Here is a 20,542-nt window from a genome sequence, read left to right as displayed (position 1 = left end):
TCACAGCCTTTCATAACCATGATGAATTATGTTTAATTAATGAAGGCAATAAATAGGATAGCAACTGTATATAAATGAAATCATTGCTGTTATTTACTTTTAATAGCCCAAAATAAAACATCTTTGAGATCAGAAAAAGACAATAACCCTGATTGAATAATAGATCTATTTCTATTCCTGTTTTTGTTTGGTTGGTTGGTTTGGTTTGGTTTTTTCTTTTTTCCCTAATTTGAATGTATATGAGGTTTTATAACTGAAGTGACTAAAGTGCCCTTCCAAGGCTAGACTCTTAATAGCTTGTACACTGAAGCATATGCCAGAAGACTGAAATTATATTGAAAAGGCTGAGTGAATTAAATAAAATAAATAAATGGTAGAAATAATCATCTAGTTTGTATTTTTACTCCAACAGAACACTATCATCAGACATCCTTTTCTTCATTTTTGTCAAAGGAAACACAACCCTTATTTCTTGCACCTCCAAAGCACAGATCAGTGTGTTACCCATGCTACGTACTGAGACTCCTTAACCTTCATATACCCTCCAAAGTTTCCATAAAAGCTTTTCAACTTATCTTCCCTATATCCTAGTTACCTTTTCCTATATGTCTAACTGAGAATTTGAAACTAGTGTGCTTGGGTGAGGTAAAGCTTATTTGCTTACTTAACCTATCCCTAAAGAGACAGACCTGACAAGTGCAAACCGAGTTCAAGGACCCTTATTCTTTGCACTATTTGAGCTGTAGTTTAGAAAAGGAATGGAATCATTGATCCAATTCTCCACTAATCATGAACAGCAACCCTATGAACGTTACATTCACAAAGATCCACTGAACACAGGCTCGACAAGCCAACTTACCCCAGAGATGACAAGAAACCTTACCAATGTCTTGTGACAATTGCAATACAGGTAGGAAAGGATGAAAATCTATGAATATACAAAGGGCAGGGAAAATCAAGGATTGAGGATTGCCTTTATTATAACTATGTCTGTAGACTAGTATGTAGTAAGCTATACATACAGAGAAAAAAGGCAGAATCACAGAATTGTCTAGGTTGGAAGAGACCTCAAGATCATCGAGTCCAACCTCTGACCTAAGACTAACAAGTCCTCCACTAAACCATATCCCTAAGCTCTACATCTAAACGTCTTTTGAAGACTTCCAGGGATGGTGACTCCACCACTTCCCTGGGCAGCCCGTTCCAATGCCTCACAACCCTCTCAGTAAAGAAGTTCTTCCTAAAATCCAACCTAAAACCCCCTGGTGCAACTTTAGCCCATTCCCCCTTGTCCTGTCACCAGGCACGTGGGAGAAAAGACCAACCCCCACCTCGCTACAGCCTCCTTTAAGGTACCTGTAGAGAGTGATAAGGTTGCCCCTGAGCCTCCTCTTCTCCAGGCTGAACAAACCCAGCTCCCTCAGCCGCTTCTCGTAGGACTTGTTCTCCAGGCCCCTCACCAGCTTTGTTGCCCTTCTCTGGACTCTTTTGAGCACCTCAATGTCCTTCTTTTGGGCCGAGGGGCCCAAAACTGAACACAGCACTAGAGGTGTGGCCTCACCAGAGCCCAGTACAGGGTGACAATCACTTCCCTAGCCCTGCTGGCCACACTGCTTCTTATACAAGCCAGGATGCTGTTGGCCTTCTTGGCCACCTGAGCACGCTGCTGGCTCATATTCTGGCTCAGAAATAAAAGGCGAAATAGTAAGCTCACTATGCAGGATTAATAAACATAGAGTGTAGAGTACAGAATACTGTAAACATTACGCTCGAGTTCCAAAGGAATACACCTCTGAGAAGCACTGAAGTGGGCATCTCAACAAGTCACAAAACAACTTAAGGGTATTTTATTTCCCCAATATCTCAGCATTCTGATTTCTTATCTCAACTACAGACAAGAGACCTTTTGAAATTTTGATAAAATTCAAATTTTTGAAAAATCCTTCTGGTGACAGAATCACTAGATGCCTTAGCCCCCTTTGAAATTGCACCAACGGTGACTAAACGAAACTTCGGAGAGACAGAAAGTTTTTGTCTCTTGCAAGCACAACTGCAAAACTTCAACTGTTTTAGTAAAGTCTGCAACTTCAGTCCAAGACAAAGAGTCCCATATTTAAGTTGATACTAGTCATTGCAGGGGCTAGGTAGGATGCGAAAGAAAACACTTGTACTGTACTGTTGTAATTGCAGTTAGTCGGGACACTCGAGAAAATTACTGGAGTAATATTTTTTTCTAAGGGAAACCCCTTTTTCTACTAAGCTTCAAATTCACACTTAAATGTTATTTCCAAGAAAGTTGTCGAAATGTTTATTTGAGCATTTATTGAATCTGATTTATCTGATTTTACAGCAGCATAACCTAATGCTGAGGCTGTACTGGTGACAATTATTATCTTTTCAGCTGTCATGAGATTACACAGTCACTGCACACAATTCAACACAGGCTTATGGCAAAGGGGAACTACTGTATGCCTGGACCAGTGGTAACTGGAACACTGCTGCCTCTTCATGTCTGACAGAAGATGAGTTGGGGGTAGCCAACTCTACAGCAATTTTTTATAACCAGGAAAAACTCAGGCTGAGATTCAATTGCAAGGATGTTTTAACTAACATGTCCACCATGAGAATTTACAACCTTATCTCCCTTGTTTTTCATTAAATTGCTGCTCGATTAAAAAGTTGCTAAAAGCTTTAAAGAATGCATAATATACAGAGTATGGAGAGCATCACAAAATCACAAAATGTTATTATACTCCATAACCCCTCTCAACCTTTAGATTAAATTCGCAGTTGTGGTCAAACACATCAGTGCCATCAACTGGTTATTATGACTTATTCCACTGTGTTATTGTTACAGCTTAGGTAAAATCACCTTCACATCCCTGCCAAAAGGAATGACACTCATTCCCTATACCATGCATTTCATAATGTTTCTGCACCAATGGTAATGAAATTATTTGATGATATAGACGATAAATGTGATGTAACAACTTAGAAGTTGGAGAGTTACTATTTAAATAGCATGGGAGCCCTTTAAATACCACTGAAGTCTTTTTCTTCTAAAGTAAGGGAAACCCAGCGAAGCAGTAATGTGCATGTGTAATGGGAGTATTATAAACAGTCGTCATAGGTCTTTGAAGACCCATGGACCTTCATGATTTTATCCTCTTCTTAACATCAGGTGGAAAGCATTGAGGGCAGGATCTGAATGTGGAAGAAAACATTATGAAAGAGTCATCCCAGAGGTATAGGAAAAGTGAAATCAACATTTAAATTTATTCAAGGCATATGTTACAGTAGTAGAAGCACAGCATATGATCATGTGAAATACTGATGAAAGTTAATTTAGTTCAGTGCAAATATGAAAGCTAATGACTGTTGTTTTCACAAAGGCAGTTCCTGAACAGACTGCAAGTGACAACAGAACTCATTCCCATCCAGAAAGTTCCACTACTTTCTTGGATCAAACACTATCTGACAAGTCAAATAATATATATATATATATATATATCGTATATAAATCATATATAAATCGTATCTAATATATATATATTATATATATATGAGATATATATATACATATATATATATATATTATTTTTTTTCAATAAAAAAATCTAAGGAAAGGCATTCAAGCAGTTGATCTCTGCTGTAACTGCAGGTAAAGATGCCATAAAAAACAATACTGCAAATTGCCTTCCAGTCTATAAAAATGCAGTACTTGTTACTGTGACTTAGATAACAGGCATATTGTCTACTAAATGTAATGGAATACATTCAGCTGGACTGCTGCAACCTAAGTTGCAAAGATGCCTTCATATGAAAAACTGATGATGTAGGACACACTGAACTATTCAATTTTCAACAAGAAACAGGATTCTAAGAATAGCAAGGCTAGCATGTAGTAACCCGAAATACTAACATCTCTTTGTATTGTTCACTGGAGTTAACATCAAACATGGCACAGTAAGGTATGCGCACTAATTTTTTAGCTCCAGATCTACAGAAGATTGTTTATATCAGCTGACAATTATATTCACAGGTAGTAGATTATGAAAAATCCTGTGAACCCTCCAAGCAGTAAATTGTGCTTTTAGATATACACCATGCTGTTACAGGTAGACATCTGATACTATCATGATGTTATTCAAGAACCTAAAAATCATCTCTCAGATTTAAGTCATAGCTCATCTCATATTGTGGCCAGAAGATTTAGACACGTCATACCACACTAAAACATTAAGAGTAGGTAGAATGCATCAATGAAATAGCGTACCTCTGATTAATCTGTGTGCATGCTTACTAGGCATTCTTGTCACTTACTGTTGTAGCAACAAGAGTCCCAACAGGACAGCAGTCAGCAGATATAGTCAGATCTCATATTAATGAGATTAATAATGGTTCAAATTGATAGAGATTAATAATGGTTCAGGCTGTGAAAAATTATTATAGATATTTGTGCATTTTTATTTGAAAAATAATAAAAATTCTTTGGTCAATGGAGCAGTAGCAAATTGTTATAACATTCTCTGCTAAATTAAATAACTCCGATTTATTTTTTTTTAAATTGACATGACGTCAAACAGGTTGTTGTCAGAATATATATACCATGGTGTTTTTGTAAAAAAAAACATCCATGATCTACCCCTATTAGTTTACCATGCTGTAGAACCCCTCTCTAAGAATTAGTCATTTTACAGAATCACAGAATCACAGAATTTCTAGGTTGGAAGAGACCTCAAGATCATCGAGTCCAACCTCTGACCTAACGCTAGCAGTCCCCACTAAACCATATCCCTAAGATATCCCTATTTTACCTAACTTGGGAATTCTCTGGCCCAGTTCTTCAGGAAGCAAACAGGTCTCTATTGATTTGTTCTACATTTGCTTACAATGCCTTCTATTCCACCTGTTAATCTTCATGTTTGTTTATGTCAGTCCCTCTCTTTGTTTATCTTCAAAGTTACCATCAGCCTTCTCACTCTCTTTTCAACCCCTGAGTGCCTGCATGACCTGTAATACTGAAAATTGCTCCATTATCTCTATAAAGAAATTCTTTACCTCTTTTGCTTCAGCAGTCTGTCAGTTTACTCTGATTTCCCCTTACCACCAGTCTCTTGAGAGAAAGTCCAAGATCTTTAAATCTCCAGGGCTCATTTAGTCCTTGATTCCTCTATTAAGACTGCTAACAGAGGTACCACCTAGTATTTTATTTCAAATTATCAGGTTCTTAACTTGATAGCCCAGTTCAGCATCCTTATTTTACGCAGGTAGATACTACTTGTGTAATCCCATTCTAGTCAATTGAACAGATACTTAGACACTGTTAAGGAATAGCTCCACAATCTGGGGAACTATATCAGTTTATATGAGCTGAAAATCTAGTCAATACCACTGCCTGCCTGCACACAGTCTACCTATGAATAAGCATGCATGATTTATTCTTGTTTTAATAAGGTTGTGCATTTTTAGTCACTCATCTCTTTTAAACCACTGAAGGCATTCATATTCACTTACCTGTTGACATATTTTGCATCAGCTTTTATTCTCTTTTACCAGGTGTTTGAAATATGGTGAATAATGGACTCAAATTGCAGCTCAACACAGTCAAGCATGGAGGTTTTCAATAGGTTTTGTTGAAAAGTTCGCTTGTTTTTTTTTTTTCTTAATAGCAGAGTTGGTTCGGTAAAACAAAGTGTATTAGAATCATATCTTTGCCATTTAAGAAAATTGTATCTGAAATAGGTCGTGGAATGGTAACATACCACTTATGTCACATGAACAGTTATGTGAAGTAGTCATATTTGCCAACTATACCTGTAGACTAAACCTCAATCTTATGATCTTGTTTTTTATAACTTACATACCTGATAAATCTAGATGTAATAAAACCAGCCACAAGCAATAGAAGAAAATATAATTCACAGGATATCCAGTCCTTTTTACATCCCTTCCTATGCCCTCATTAATCAATATCAAACCAAAGATACCTTGTTCAAAAGATTCAAAACTTTAGAAATAACAATAAAGCCTAAGAAGAGATTAGGAGAAATAAAAGTGCCTTTATTTTGCAGTGACTCCCCAAGTAATGAGTATTTTTATTGAAAATGCATAAAGGAACCTGGAAACGATGCAGTGCTAAGATGAAAGCAGACAAGCTAAAACAAACAAACAAAACCCGGCTTTTCCCTGCCTGAAGAAAATTCTGTCCTGATTCTAGATCTGCCAGTTGCTTTAAACGTGATGTCTGTGAGAAAACACATCCATACATTTTTATCACATTAGAGCAATAGGCTAACTGTGGTTTGTCTCTGGTGTTCCAGAAGACACTGGACAACTACACATCAAGGAAAGGGGACAGATTATGCTTTCTGCTCCCACATTTAATATCATGATTAGTAGCAAGTCTTACTTCAGTTAAGTAAAATGTTCATTCATCTAGAGGTTGGAACATCTCCTTTTAGAGTATATGCTCTTTCAAAGATCATACTGGAATGAAGGAATGTTAGAAAATTTTCTATTTGTGTCCTATTTTTTCAAGGTTAATTATTGAAGGACTATGGGAAGAAGATGATCAGAATGATTTTTGATTTAAAAGTATTACATATACCTTAACTCAAACTCAAATATTTTGTAAATCAAACTCGCAGATGTAACCTACAGTCAGAAAAAAAAAAATCTTTCTTGAAGGTTGTAATGAACATTCTTGAAAGATATAAAAAATACTAAGATGTGCAGTGAAGCTTTAGGATGTAAGCCCAGTGCCAGCAACAGAACATGTTCACAGCTACTTGTAATTTATATATGAGCAACAAAACTGAAGTGAAGGACACTATGGAATAAAATAAAATTCTGACAACCGGCTGGCCAAAAGATCATCATGCCATTATTTACCTGCCTGCATTATCTCCCTACAGAAATCAGAATTTTACCAATACACCTGTTAAATGTCTTTCCGGAACTTTAACTCAATTATTAGCTCAGGGAAACCTTTCACTTATAAATCTTTCTACTGTGACTTTCATGTTACATCTGGTCACATTTTTTCCTCTGGTTTCCTAGCAGCCAACAGCTATACCAGTAGAGTTTCCTTTTTAGGTTTCCACAAAATAAGCAGCATATATTTAGGCAGCAAAGCCTGTGTGGATCATGAAAAGAAGTTTAAAAAAAAAAAAAATCACTAAAATTATCATTTAAATTAAATAATCACTAAAATATCATTTTCAGTTGAAACCTGGAATTTTCATGAATGGATATTAAAATAAAAACATTGACTACATTATCTAATCAGTGTCCTTTCAATAACATGAGTGTAGGAATGTAGACCACACACATATTATTTTAAAAAAAGGCACATTCAAATTTAAGATCAACCTACACTTCATTAGCTACTCCTGTCCCCCACATCCGATCCTTAATATTGCACCTGCGCTTCAGACACATTATGTTCATTTGAAATTAACTCCATTGATATTCTCCACTGCTTGAAAGTCTTAATATTTGATTTCTTCTATTTAGCTATCATGAACTTTGATATAAATATAAAAGTGTCATATGATTATAAGGAAAAATATATTTAATGTCTAGTTTCACAGCACCGTTTTTTCAGCTGTTATAAAAAGAATATATTGAATAGCAAGGCCAAAAGGGAATTGTATATCTAGAAGCAAAGACAGTAAGGCTGATTAAAAAACTTGTAATTTTCAACTGTTTCATGCTTAATCGATTCAGCAGGTAAAGGTATTTAGCAATATTAATATTGTCATTTTACAGCCAGCTCTAAAGCAAGACTGAAATGTTCTTAGTTTTGTTGTTGAAAGCAATTCAAATAGGGTGGGTAAGTGGAAAAAAAACTATTGAGTATTTTCAAGCCCTAAAGAGACAGATTCTGCTGTTTTTATATGTTTCAAGTAATATTGGCAGCAGAAATAGGCCATAATCTTTTGTCACACTTTACTCTACTTTCAATAATATAGAGTAACTCAACAGATTTACAAGAGCATTACTGACAACAGAATTATCTGGGCTATTTGCCATCTGCATTTTAAGCTTAAATATCAAAGGTTTTTCATTAGGTACCTGAAATAAACATGCTTTACTACTGGCATAAACATTTTCAATGAAGAACATCTGTCTGATTTTCATTCATCATAATGGCTTTGTTTTTCTATTTTTTTTTTAATTATATTTTACATTGGTATACAAGCAATAGTGTCAAGCTTATTTTTTAATTGAATTACACTACTTAGTCTGCAATTATAATCGTATATCTATTTTATATTATTCATATTACATTGCTGTATATTTGTTTATACATGCATTTAATTAATTATAATGCTTTTATCTAAAAAATGACACTTCTGCTATCAGCTTTATACCCATTAGAACCTACTAATCTCATTAAGGGATTTTAATTCCTACAGGATAATTCACGGATACGTACATGCACTTGCAATAAAAATGTTCCATTGATCTTCCACAATTGTGGAAGGAGCTATATATAGCTAATGCTATTGTGAGCATATGTTGTGCCTGCAGGAGGATCTGATTAGATGAGATACTTGGAAGAATTCCATGAAACAACAAATTGAGATAATGAGTGCACTGAATAACTAAAGCCTTACAGACATTTATGGACATGCTTAACTTCATGCACACTGCTAATCCCATTTACATCACACTTTGCCTTTGCGTAGACAACACAGATTCAGAGTTAGATGCTAGATATTTATATGTCATATCAGTAGAGTATTTGTGCACCCTGAAGTCCTTACAAGTTTTATCTATTTACCGGCCCTCAGAGATGGAAAGTAATGCATTCATTTTGAAATCATACACAGAAGAATATTAGTTTTTTCTCAAACATTGCTAATGACTTGCTCTTTATTGCTACCTTGAGATAATGCCAGTGAGTATCCAATAAAAAAAAAAAAAAAGCATACTTTGAATCTTTCAGTAAGTACTCTGCAATCTGCTTATAAGCAATCCACATGACACCACTCCTCATCTCCTCTCTCAGATAAGTATCATCTAAAATGGGACAAATGAATGGGGCAAATAAACAGGAGAACATTCCAAGCTACCACAGACATGCTCCAAGTGAAGGTACTTTTTTTTTTTCCTGTAAATGATCAACTACAATTACAGATGAGTGACCAGTTGCAGATAAATTTATATCTATGCTGACACTGAAGATATTGACATTTCTGAAAGCAAAGTAAAATAAAACCTCTCATTGTTAATATATATATATAAAATACATTTTTAAAATACAAGTTTCAAAGACGACATAAATCATTATGCTTTATGATATCAGTGGAGACCTAGTAACTGAGGTTTAAAAAGAAGTTTCAGTTGAAAGCAAATTTTTCCAGTCTGGTCTGCCAAAAAGTGTTCCCATGAATTATCTGCCACTTATTATGCTTATTATATGCTTGAGCAGATGATCTACTGCATTTAGTCTATTATAGCATGTTCAAAATTCCTAATTCTTAAGTTTTATCTTGTTTTCTTTAATTTATCTTGTTTCCTTTCAGTTTTCACCCTCGGGGTGTTGGTCAACAAAAGGCTCAAAATGAGTCAGCAATGTGCCTTGGCAGCCCAGAGGGCAAACCACATTTTGGGGTGCATTAAACAGTGTAGCCAGCTGGTCGAAAGAGGTGACCCTCCCACTATATTCAGCATCAGTGTAGCTTCATCTTGAATACCGTATGTAGTTATATTGTGTGTAGTTCTGGGTTCCACAATACAAAAAGGATTTTAAGATACTTTAAAGTGTCCAGAGGAGGGCAACAAAGGCAACAAAAGAGCTGGAAGGCATGTCCTATGAGGAGAGGCTGAGAACACCTGGGTTGCCTAGTCTTGAGAAAAAGAGGCTATGAGGCAATCTCACTGCTCTCTCCAAATACATGAGGATTAAAAATGGAGAAGGAGTTGTTGGTCTCTTCTCCCTGGTAACCAATGACAGGACATGAGAGAACGGCACAAACTGCCAGGGAGCATTCAGAATGGACATTTGGAAAAAATTCTTTATCATGATGGTGGTCAAACAGTGGAACTGGCTTTCTAGCGAGGTGTCTGACGCCCCTTGCCTGTCAATGTTCAAGAGGCATTTAGATAAGGCCCTTACTAATAAGTCTGAACTTTTGTTTAGCCCTCGGACGATTAGGCAGTTGGACTTGATGATCTCTGTAGAACCCATCCGTCTGAACTATTCTCTTCTATTCTAAACGCTTTTTTGTGTGGCTAAGACAAAATATTAAGAGGTTGATGCCTACTAATTTAAATAAATTTCAGAAAGACTGCATTTTTCCAGATGAAACTGCAGTTCAGTGGGAGAAATACTTTGACTTAGAATATACCAAATACATTTCATCATAAAAATGTAGTTGTACAAAAATACTTTCCCTGTAAAGAAATGCCATTGTCATCCACAGGGACATGGGAGTTGGAAGCAGCTCTCTAGTTTTACAATGCATTGCCATTTCTTCAGCAGTTATGCAAAAGACCACACATAAACTTATATAACTAGATTCTTCTCTTTACATTTCAGAATAGGAAAATGTTTTAGACATAATACTAAACTTCAACGCTGTATTTCTCTCTGTTGTGATACGATTTGGTGTTCTGAAAGACTGTTTCAAAGCTCTAAATTCATTTTAAAGATGGGTGAAAATGAGTCAGATCAACCACTGATCAACTGAACTGGCTGAAAAACAAGTGACAGTTGCCTTGTGTTAACCAGCAGAACTTGTGTACACTCAACAATAGAAAAAGAGTGTCATCTGAAATGTTTACCTCAAAAGCTGTCTAAACCTTTCTAGTGTTCTTGGAAATAGTCATGGGGATAATGGCATCCCAGTAAGCAACAAAGCAAGAGACTTTTCAATAGATAACCTTTCTGAAGACTGATTTGTAAATTAATGGTATTTAATGCAGTTCACGATTTTTATTAACTACTCTATCACGAATTGGTGATATTTATCAATTATCACAAGTTGTGACAACACTATCTTAAGTTTGCAATTTCTTAAGCACAATGATAAAATAGACAATAAACTAGCATTGGCAAAGAATCCCTTAACGTGAAAAATGGTGCAGGCCCTGGTTTAGAGGGTATATATTTTTTTCACTCAATACCTGCCAGACTTGTAGCTTTATCAATGTATTACAATTTCTTCAGGCTTTGTTGGCAACAGAAAATCTAATGCAGTAGAGAAAGACAAATCAAGGACATTCAACTACTGAATCAGAGCTCGGTTTCAGTGTCATTGCAAGAAACTATCAAATCAGTTTGCAGATGTCACCTTCACCACATTAAGTATATTGAACTCAGTACTAGACTGCAAATTACTGCTCACCTTGCAGAAAACATGTTGTAACACAGCTGCTTAGTTCAGAGAGGCACTGTGAACCTCCAGGTCTTTCCTAAAAGATATTAGCTCAGATACGGTACATCATTAAGTACAACAGGCCTTGCCTGTACAATCCTCGTATTGAGGATTTTGATTCAAGCAACACAATGCTTTTACTTAACTCTAGAGCCACCTTCTAACGGAACAGTGAGGTATCTACACCTAGAGACATTCACTAAGTACTATCCCAGATTTTGCAGGCAACGTAAGGAACTTATCTAATCAACTTTATAGGTCACAAAGTAGGAATACCTTCATTCGACAGGTCTCTCTTCTTTAAGAGATTTACATTGCAGAAGTGAGGGTGTCAAAACAGTTTCTATAACTAACTTTTGGTTTCATGTTTGTTTAACCTCTTACCTATGAGATAATGGCAGATCTAAGGACAGCAATTCCTGCTGAATAAATACAATAAAAGCCATACAAGAGTAATTTCTTTTTCAATTACAAATTTTCAGCCTAATATTCTGTCATTTAAGTCATAAAAAGGCCAGTGGCTGTTCAGCTAGGCTATACAATCCCTAGGGGACCATGTGCCCACAGGTTCTTTTCTCACAAAGCTACACAAATTAATCTTTTGTATCATCTGCCTAGCCTTTTTGGTACATCAGTCAGTCTTTACTATTACAGAAGGTATTTCTGGGAATTTCATCATCCCTAAATGCTATTTCTTAACTTACTGGGTACTGAACTAATCAATCATATTCTTATTGTCATTGATATAGAACTACTCGAATGTCATTAATTCTCTATGATGATTTTGCAGAATTAGGATTCATCAAAATAATAGAGGGTGATAACTTCAAAAGAATGTACAACTGCTTTCATGATACTGATAGACAAATTTTGCTTCTTATTCTTATTCAAATTTTGCTTCTTATTTGCTTCTTATTATTTGCTGTTCACAACACTGTAGCTGTTTTCCAACAAGAAAAAGTTTTCAGCACTGTAATTCCCAAGGTAATTATATAGCATTGTTGCCTCTAGTCTGATATACTTTCTGCTCCTGTTCTCTACTCTTTCTCAGATTGTTTACATGTATATTTCATGAGAAACAAGCAGTCTGGAGTACAGCTGGGTTGTATAAGAAAAATCAGGGATCTCTGTGACAGCTGATGAGAGAGAAAAAGAGAGGCATTTGAAGGTACATATAATAATTTCCCTTCAAAATTTGAACTAGAGGTGCATAAAATTAAGTCTAAATCTCAATTCCAAATTGAATTTAAAACAAACAACAAAAAAGTATTGATAATCTGGGTCTAAATTCTGAAATATTTTCTCAACACCAACTCAAGTTAATATGACAACTTGAAAGAGTGCCCTGTTCTATAAAACACAAATGAACTATCACTGCTGGAAATTTGCCAAAGACCTAATAAATAGGCAAGTTAGGAAAAGGAAAAAGGAGACAGAGCTGTGGTTGTGGTATATAGTCTGTGGTAATTTAAAAAGGTAATAATGGCAAGAGGCACATCCATGGAGAAAAATGGCCTGAGTCTTCTTTGGGTGATATTTCAGACTATTAACAACTTCTTCTGTTTCACCATCACAACTAAATTTTCACGTGCTATTTGTTAATTATGTTAATAACATTTTAAAAATATCTTCCGATTGTTATTCTGAAAAATCTTGTATGGAACTTTACTTTAAAATCAATCTTATTCCTTTTGTAGCTATTTCACATGTGTAAAAGGCACTTAACGTTCGTGAAATTACTAAATTGTCTCAACCGCTACATGTTTCATTTATTAGTTGTTCTTCAAGATCTAAATCATCTGATGCCTTAGGGACAGATACTACTCTAGTCTACAAGGCAATTCCCACTGACATCACTGAAAGATGCACCTGTGGATTTATGGTGGAATAAGACTCTTAACGTGAAGATTGTTCATTTGGGATTAGGTTGGTTTTAGCTTTCAGTATTCTTGGGTTATGGAAGCAGCTTCTTATTAATCAGTAATGTCAGTCTATTGAAGCTTTTAAGATTTGACTTCTCTGATGGTTTGGAATTCCCAAAAGAAACACAGAGAGAAAACCGTACATAACTCCACCTTGGCAGCCCACTTCTAGCCCAGCTGAATCTCAGGTTTCATTGTAAGAGTTTTGTTCTTAAAAGCTGAATAATTTCTTAGACATTTCACTATGACAAGGAAGAAACAGAAGACAATACGAGGCTTCTTTCCTCACTCCACAGATCTTACAGCAAATTTCCTCCAGGTCACAATCACATGGAAGCAAAGCAGCACTCCCCTTATTTTCAGTTTTGTACAGTGCTTGTTCTTGTCTGGAAGGAACAAATCTCCCAGTCCATAATTTACTGTGTATGCATGCGAAAAGCTTATCTCTTGAGGTTTGGAACTGAAATTGTTTGTTTGCTAGTTTGTAGGGAAGGCTAAAAGCATTTTCCTCATATACAAAGCCTTTTCTTTCTACATACAATATCAGACAGTAGTTAGTTAGAAGAATAAAATATAAAGAAAATATTTGCATGCGATATTTTGCAGTTGAAGAGCAGAAATTTTACAAATGATGTTTACATCATGAGTAGAAAATGCAAGGTTAAACATGAAAATACATAGCAAAGAAGAGCAATCAGCTATCACTTACTGGGTTGCTGATATCAAAATATCTCTCATTACCAATCCCTGAAGTTTCACCTGCTGTCAGGTCTCAGTTCTAAAGCACCATGAATTTTAAACTCCCTTTTCCTCCCAAGAGGCATTGTTAATAGCACAGTAACAAAACTTTCGTTAACAACATTTTCCCTGATTGAATCTTATGCTTACTGTATTCCTCAAATGCTATAGAAATAACTATTTTTCCCTCTTTTGTCCAATTCTTAATATGAAAAGAGGTTTTACCTTTAAGGCCAGACACAGAAAGGAAGAGGTACATAGCAAGTGAAAAAGAAAACTCATCACTATCAGACACAATTTTCCTCCCCGATTCTCCAAGATTGAACAGTATTAAGATTAAGAATAGGAAGAAAATTAGAATGGTAGAGAAAAGGGCTAACAGCTTGCCTTTTCCCCTCATATTCTACTCTTCTATGACAGTCATGCAGAACAAAAAGGAAGAAGAATTCATCTGCGAGTTTCTCCTGCCCTGCATCTATCTTCTAACTTGCCTGAGAAACTATCCCAAGTCCATAACAGAGGGATTTAACAGCAGCGGAAGGCACTTATTCATCCTAGCAGCCTTGACTCAGAAGAACAAAACAAATAAATCAGAATACATATATGAAATTAATTTCTCGAATGTATGTGAGTAGAGTTCTCTCTTTCTTTGGACATCCACACACACATGCACACACAAACTTGGACACGCTTGGGCACACACATTTGATAGAGATTATCCTCAGATTTATCTGGCTTGTGAAGTTTTCTGACCAACAATAAACCTGTGTCATTAGGTCCCAAATCATTCACTACATTTAAGTGTAGTCTAACTTCCTCAACATGTTCTTACGTTTCAAAAGTTTTCAAAAATCATTATCATGTTAAAAAAAAAACAACTAAGGCATTGTCTTGGCTTTCCTCCAACTTCCACATGAGCAACTAAAAAATAAGTTGAGGATTACATAATTCTGAATCAGGCTTGTCCTTTAATTTGTCAACCTAGTGAATATTCTAAGAGACTTCTCAAGTGATTTGGTTCAATCCTTGGTAATTGTTCCTTACGCGCTGTTTTTGACTCCAGAAAGCGGACACTGCGGTGTAGCATTTGAAATAATTATTTACTCTGATGGCTTTTGCTAACGTGACCTTTTAGCTTTTAATGAAACCTGATCTTTCATTTTCTCTCATTAATCTCACATTAATCTTAATCATTAATTTGATTTTCTTTCATTAATCTTACTATAAGTATTAGGAACCTTTCCATTGCCAGTACTTTTAAGAAACAAATGGATTAACTGAAAATGTACTCCTTTCTCAAAAAGCTGATTAGCTATTTCCAGTAGTCAACACCAACCTCCTCATCCTTTTGTGTTTAACTGCAAAATACAGAATCTCTAACCAAGCCAGAATATATCGACCTTTCACCATTCCTTTTATTATGTGATCTAAATATCACTCTGATCTATTTTAACCATGTAGTACATTAAATATTTGTCCCTATTTTAGATAGTAAGTAGGGCAAGCTATTTTCTGAAGAAATAGTATTTACTGTGCATGTGGGTGGTTGTTTTTATTCCGTGATATATTCCACAGTTCAGAGAAGCTGAGTTTACCAGCCCTGTAGAAGATAGCATAGGGATTTACATCTCTTCAGAACTGACAGTAACTGTCAAGAGCAGTAATGCCTAGTTGACAGTGACAGCTGACAAAGGTCATTTCTGAGTTAAGGATGAATTAAATGTTCTAAAATGTGAATGCAGAAACAGCTTTGAGGAAAGCATGTTAAAAGAAATGATGTCCCATTTAGCAAAAATTACCCTTAAAATTTCAGTCTGAAGAGTAATACCGAAAGCAATTTACTAAAATAAAATTGATTACAGCAAATATAAGATAAGAAGTAATCCAGTATTTAAAGCTAAGAGAAAGCAGTTTTCTTACATGCTACAATTAGAAATTATTAAATTTCAGTTGACTACTACCAGCACAAACTAAAGAAAGGGGGAAAAAACAACAACAACAACAACAACAATAAAACACTGAAAATGTTACCAAAGACCAAGATAACAAGACCAGTTATCTTTTTTATTTTTATCAGTATTTCTGCATATTCACCATAATGACTGGCCAAGCATAAATTCCCTTAGGGATTCAGTTATGCTTGACAAATCAGAAAAGAGACAATTTCGTATACATACTCTTGAACCACCGACTCAACTTCTTACTTACATTTACATTCCTGTTTGCTAGATTCCAAGTTTTTAATAGTTCTTCAAATGTGGGATAATAATATTTATAGAACCTGAAAACAACAAAACAAAAAAAAAAAAAAAACAAACAAACAAACAAACAAAAAAAAAACACACTATAATCTACAGTTTCTTTGTCCCTAACTACTATAGCAAGGTGAATTGGAACAAAGCAAAACGTATTATGATTAAATAGATAAATGTAAAATATAACAGAGAAATGTATTTTCTTCAATGTATTGCTTTAGTCTACCAGTTGAATGACAAAATGAACTATCACAGTTGCAACTCAAGGAAATGTCTGCATAGGTTTACATGGATAATGAAAGATTCCTGGCAGAGTTTTCTTAGGCAGCCAACACACGCTCCTGATTCTACTGAAATATTATCGCAAATATAAGAAAATACTTCTATTTTAATAATAGAAGCAAGTAACAGAGTCTTGTTACTTTGAAAATGCCCTTAATCTACCTTCTCATAAATCACTACTACTACTTAAAATGAATTTATAAGACACAATTACAATTGAATTGTAGCTGACTGAATATCAGAGAATGGTTGACTCACAAAACTACATTATCTTCTAGTATGTACTGTAATCTAGTATGCTGTAAATATCTCAACTAATCCTACAACTCTAAAGTAAAAACATAATAAAATATATGGACATTGTCAGATTTCAGACCTTCTCAGTAGGGACAGATATATTTGGACTAAGGCCAACCTACAACTTATTTTTTCCTGAATGAAGAGACCATATTAAGATTAATCTACTATTACACACCCTATTTTCTGGAGATTTTGTTTTTTTCATAACTCTTTCCCTTTGAATATTTTGCTCTAATTTTTTATGTCTGGAACCAGAGACAGAATTCTGATAACACTCCTGTCACTGCAAGGATAATACAGGTAAAGCATTATCTCCCCACTTCTAAAGGATATTCTTTCTATTGATTGTTTAAGGATTAGGGCTGTTTTGTTTCTTTGTTTGTTTGTTTAAGTATAACTCTGCAAAATGTGTTCTGACAGCTCTTGACAGTTTCATTCTGATCCTCATTTCCATGCCCCCATGGAAGGCATTCAAAAACAAGTTATGCATCACAGAAAACGTGTTAGAGAATTTTTTTCTTGGTGCTACAGACGCATACACAGGGCATTGGACTCTACTGTATTCACAATCTGAATGAGGTTTCTTAATGTGTGCTAGCAAAAAAACCAATCCTGTGATGCTAAGGAATCATGAAAAACAAAAGGAAAATGAAATAAGAGTCAAGGCCCTAAAATTTGTTTCCATTAAGGACCAATGCTAATCATCCTGACTGTTCTCTCCATCGTCAAAATGACTAACCCAAACCATTCTGACCAAGAATCAATATGGCCTTGAGAGTTTCACGGGACAGTGTCTTTTTGGTAAGTTCTGTCATAAGTCACACTTATCAGCCTCACTGCCTGAAATTATATCCTGGACCACGGGCTGATTTGCCTAACTTCAACTGTCAGCTGTATGATTCTCATCCACCTTTTTCAACACAACCAGAAACTTCCTTCATGTTTCCCCCTTGCCATCCTGACTATTCCTGCACCACTACTGGAGCACATGTAAACTTTCTAGAAAGTTTCTCTATAAAAATGACTATGGGTTTTGTTCAAATTTTTTATTTTGATGAGGTCCCGCCAAATTAAAGACAAAACTCCCACAAACCACACAGGGATTATTTCAAAGTGCACGGGGGTCCAGACCCATTCAGAAAGATCTATTCAAAGTCAAGGTACCTGAAGTTGGTTTCAGGAAGTATTTGTGAGACAGTTTGCTACAAAGGAAATTCACTTGGTGAATTTCCACAGAAATTATTATTGGCTTGTGGGCTTCCCAGCCCAGGGCAAACATCAAGATTTTTCAAGCAGAGGGAGTATGGGGACCCAGTGCCAGTTTGTCACAGTGATCAGGATGCAGATGACAAGCAGACGATTTTTTTTTTTTACTACGAAACCACAAAGCCCAAATCCTTAGATTCACAGCATCACAGTGCTAGACTTGGGATTTCTACCAGCCAATAGCAACAATAATACTCATGGTATTGATTCATTTTCTTTGTCCCAGAGGCCCTGGGAGAACATTTATTTAAGAAATAGCATACATTGGCATCCCATAACAGCATTTTTTGCCTTGTAGGAAATTTGAAAGCAATTTGAAAACAAACAAATCAACCTTGCAAACCCATGTTCTCAGCTAGCTAGCTCAATCCTCACACAGTATTTTAATTAGCATTTAAAGAATAAGCTGAATTTTCACATGTAATGCCCTACGTATGTTTTTTAATCCATAGAGTGTGGGTCTTCTGAATGTATTTTAGTTACTTCTCACAGAGATCAGACATATTTGTCCAATGGATCTCCCTTGTCTACATTGTGTTGAGTGTTTTAATATATCTTACTATACATAGCAAGTAACACCATTTCTTGTGTTGTTGTTGTTTGTTTTCTGTTGCCTGTACACTACCTTAAGAGCCACAGGTTTTATTCCAGTGATACATTTAAGAAGATTTAGCAGAGCAAGCAGGATAACATCTAATTAGATTCCAGGTTCATTTTTGGAAATATTCAATGTACCACTTTTGCTGCAAGTACCAGAATTCTTGGTTCAGATATTTCCTACTAAGTTAAAACTGGGTTAACAGAAGGTAGCATGCAGCTGGTGTCAGAAAAATGACGTGTTCAAAGAGAGAGAGAAAAAAAAAAAGTGATGCCTTTGCCTAGTGTAGCCTTTTCTTAAAGAGAGACAAACCACTTCTTTCTTTTAGGAAGTGCATAACCACGTTGCATATACATGTACATCATCTAAAACTAAGTGTGTTGCTAAAAATGTTCCATATACGGTCACGTCAAGGACATTTGAGTTATATTTGGATTTTTGAAAACCTAATCCAAATTGCCAAATGACCATATACATCATAACTACAATGGGCTCCAAGAGTAGGCTATTTCATTTTACCAGCTGATGTCTAGACCTATCCCAGAGGTGAAAGATGGGAGATGAATCCAAGATTTAAAACATGTCTTTACTGTTATGTTATAATGTCTTTGATTAAGAGGAACTTTAGCAAAGCAACCAAAGAACACTCTCTATCTTCAGTTTCTCATTAAAAAAAAAAAAAAAAAGCATTCAGAGGAAACTGACAATAATAGAGCAGCAGCTGCTTCATTTTGTTTCTCAGAAATACCACATGGTGATGGTTTTACAAGTAATTGTTGCAGATGTTTACCTTGTTGTGAACTACTGCCCTATTTAATATCTGCCAAACAGGAGCTTACTTATAAACATAGAAACTTTTCCATATGTTTCCCTTCAAAGCTTTTACAGAAAATCTTCAGCTACACACAAAAGGACTCCAACAAGTAAAACACTCTGAGGTCTTGCCACCTTGTGAATTCTGTTCTCATTTGTGAAAGTGCTGCCGCTTGAGAAAGGTTTGCACAAGGAGATGAAGAATAAAAAAAATGAAAATAATGGTCATTGCAACCAAAAACTTCAACATGTATCCTGAAAAGAAGCTGTGTAAGAAAAATCTATGCCAAAGAAAGCTTCTTGCAGCAGCTAGCGGGGTCTAATACACTAAACATGCATTAGAGAGAGAGAATGCAAGCACTTACATTCTCAAAGTAAAATGAGATTCTCATTCTGTTTTCCTTTTTTACTGATTGTCCCTTCCTAGAACGTTTACTTTGTCAGCCAAGAATGACATCAAATTTCACAAGACGAATTGCAGCTTCTGCAATAAATGGTTTCTAAAGGATTTAGGTATAAATCAGAGAAATTTCCAATCTGTTGATTATGCTGTACTAAGCTACTTGACAAGCCCAATCCATTGCTGAAAAACACTCAGCAACGGCTTGCTATTTGTCATGTTCTTTAGAGCTCAGAACAGAAAATACTCTCTTTGCTCGACTGCATGCTTCCACTAGCCTTCCAGAAGGCTTTCCTGGGTTCTTCCCCAGCATGTAGTTTTCCTGATACTTCAGTATCTATTTATACCACATTTAATATTTATAATGGGAGTGAGATACACTTTACACAAGTGTGGTGTTACACAGTTGCAGTGGCTGAGAGAGTCATCAAAACTTTATCAAGTATAAATTGTTTACATACAACTTTTATGTTATCCTTCTTGGATGAAAAAAAAATGGCTAAATGCTGGTTTGAAGCTGTAAAAGAGGGAAAATACAAAGCAGTAACCTAAGTGACCAGTGAATGACATTACCATCA

Source organism: Netta rufina (genome assembly GCF_964035555.1).
Source record: "Netta rufina genome assembly, chromosome: 5".
In the NCBI taxonomy this organism is placed as follows: Eukaryota; Metazoa; Chordata; class Aves; order Anseriformes; family Anatidae; genus Netta; species Netta rufina.
The sequence above is the reverse complement of the archived record's forward strand: the minus strand, read 5'-3'. Positions refer to the sequence as shown.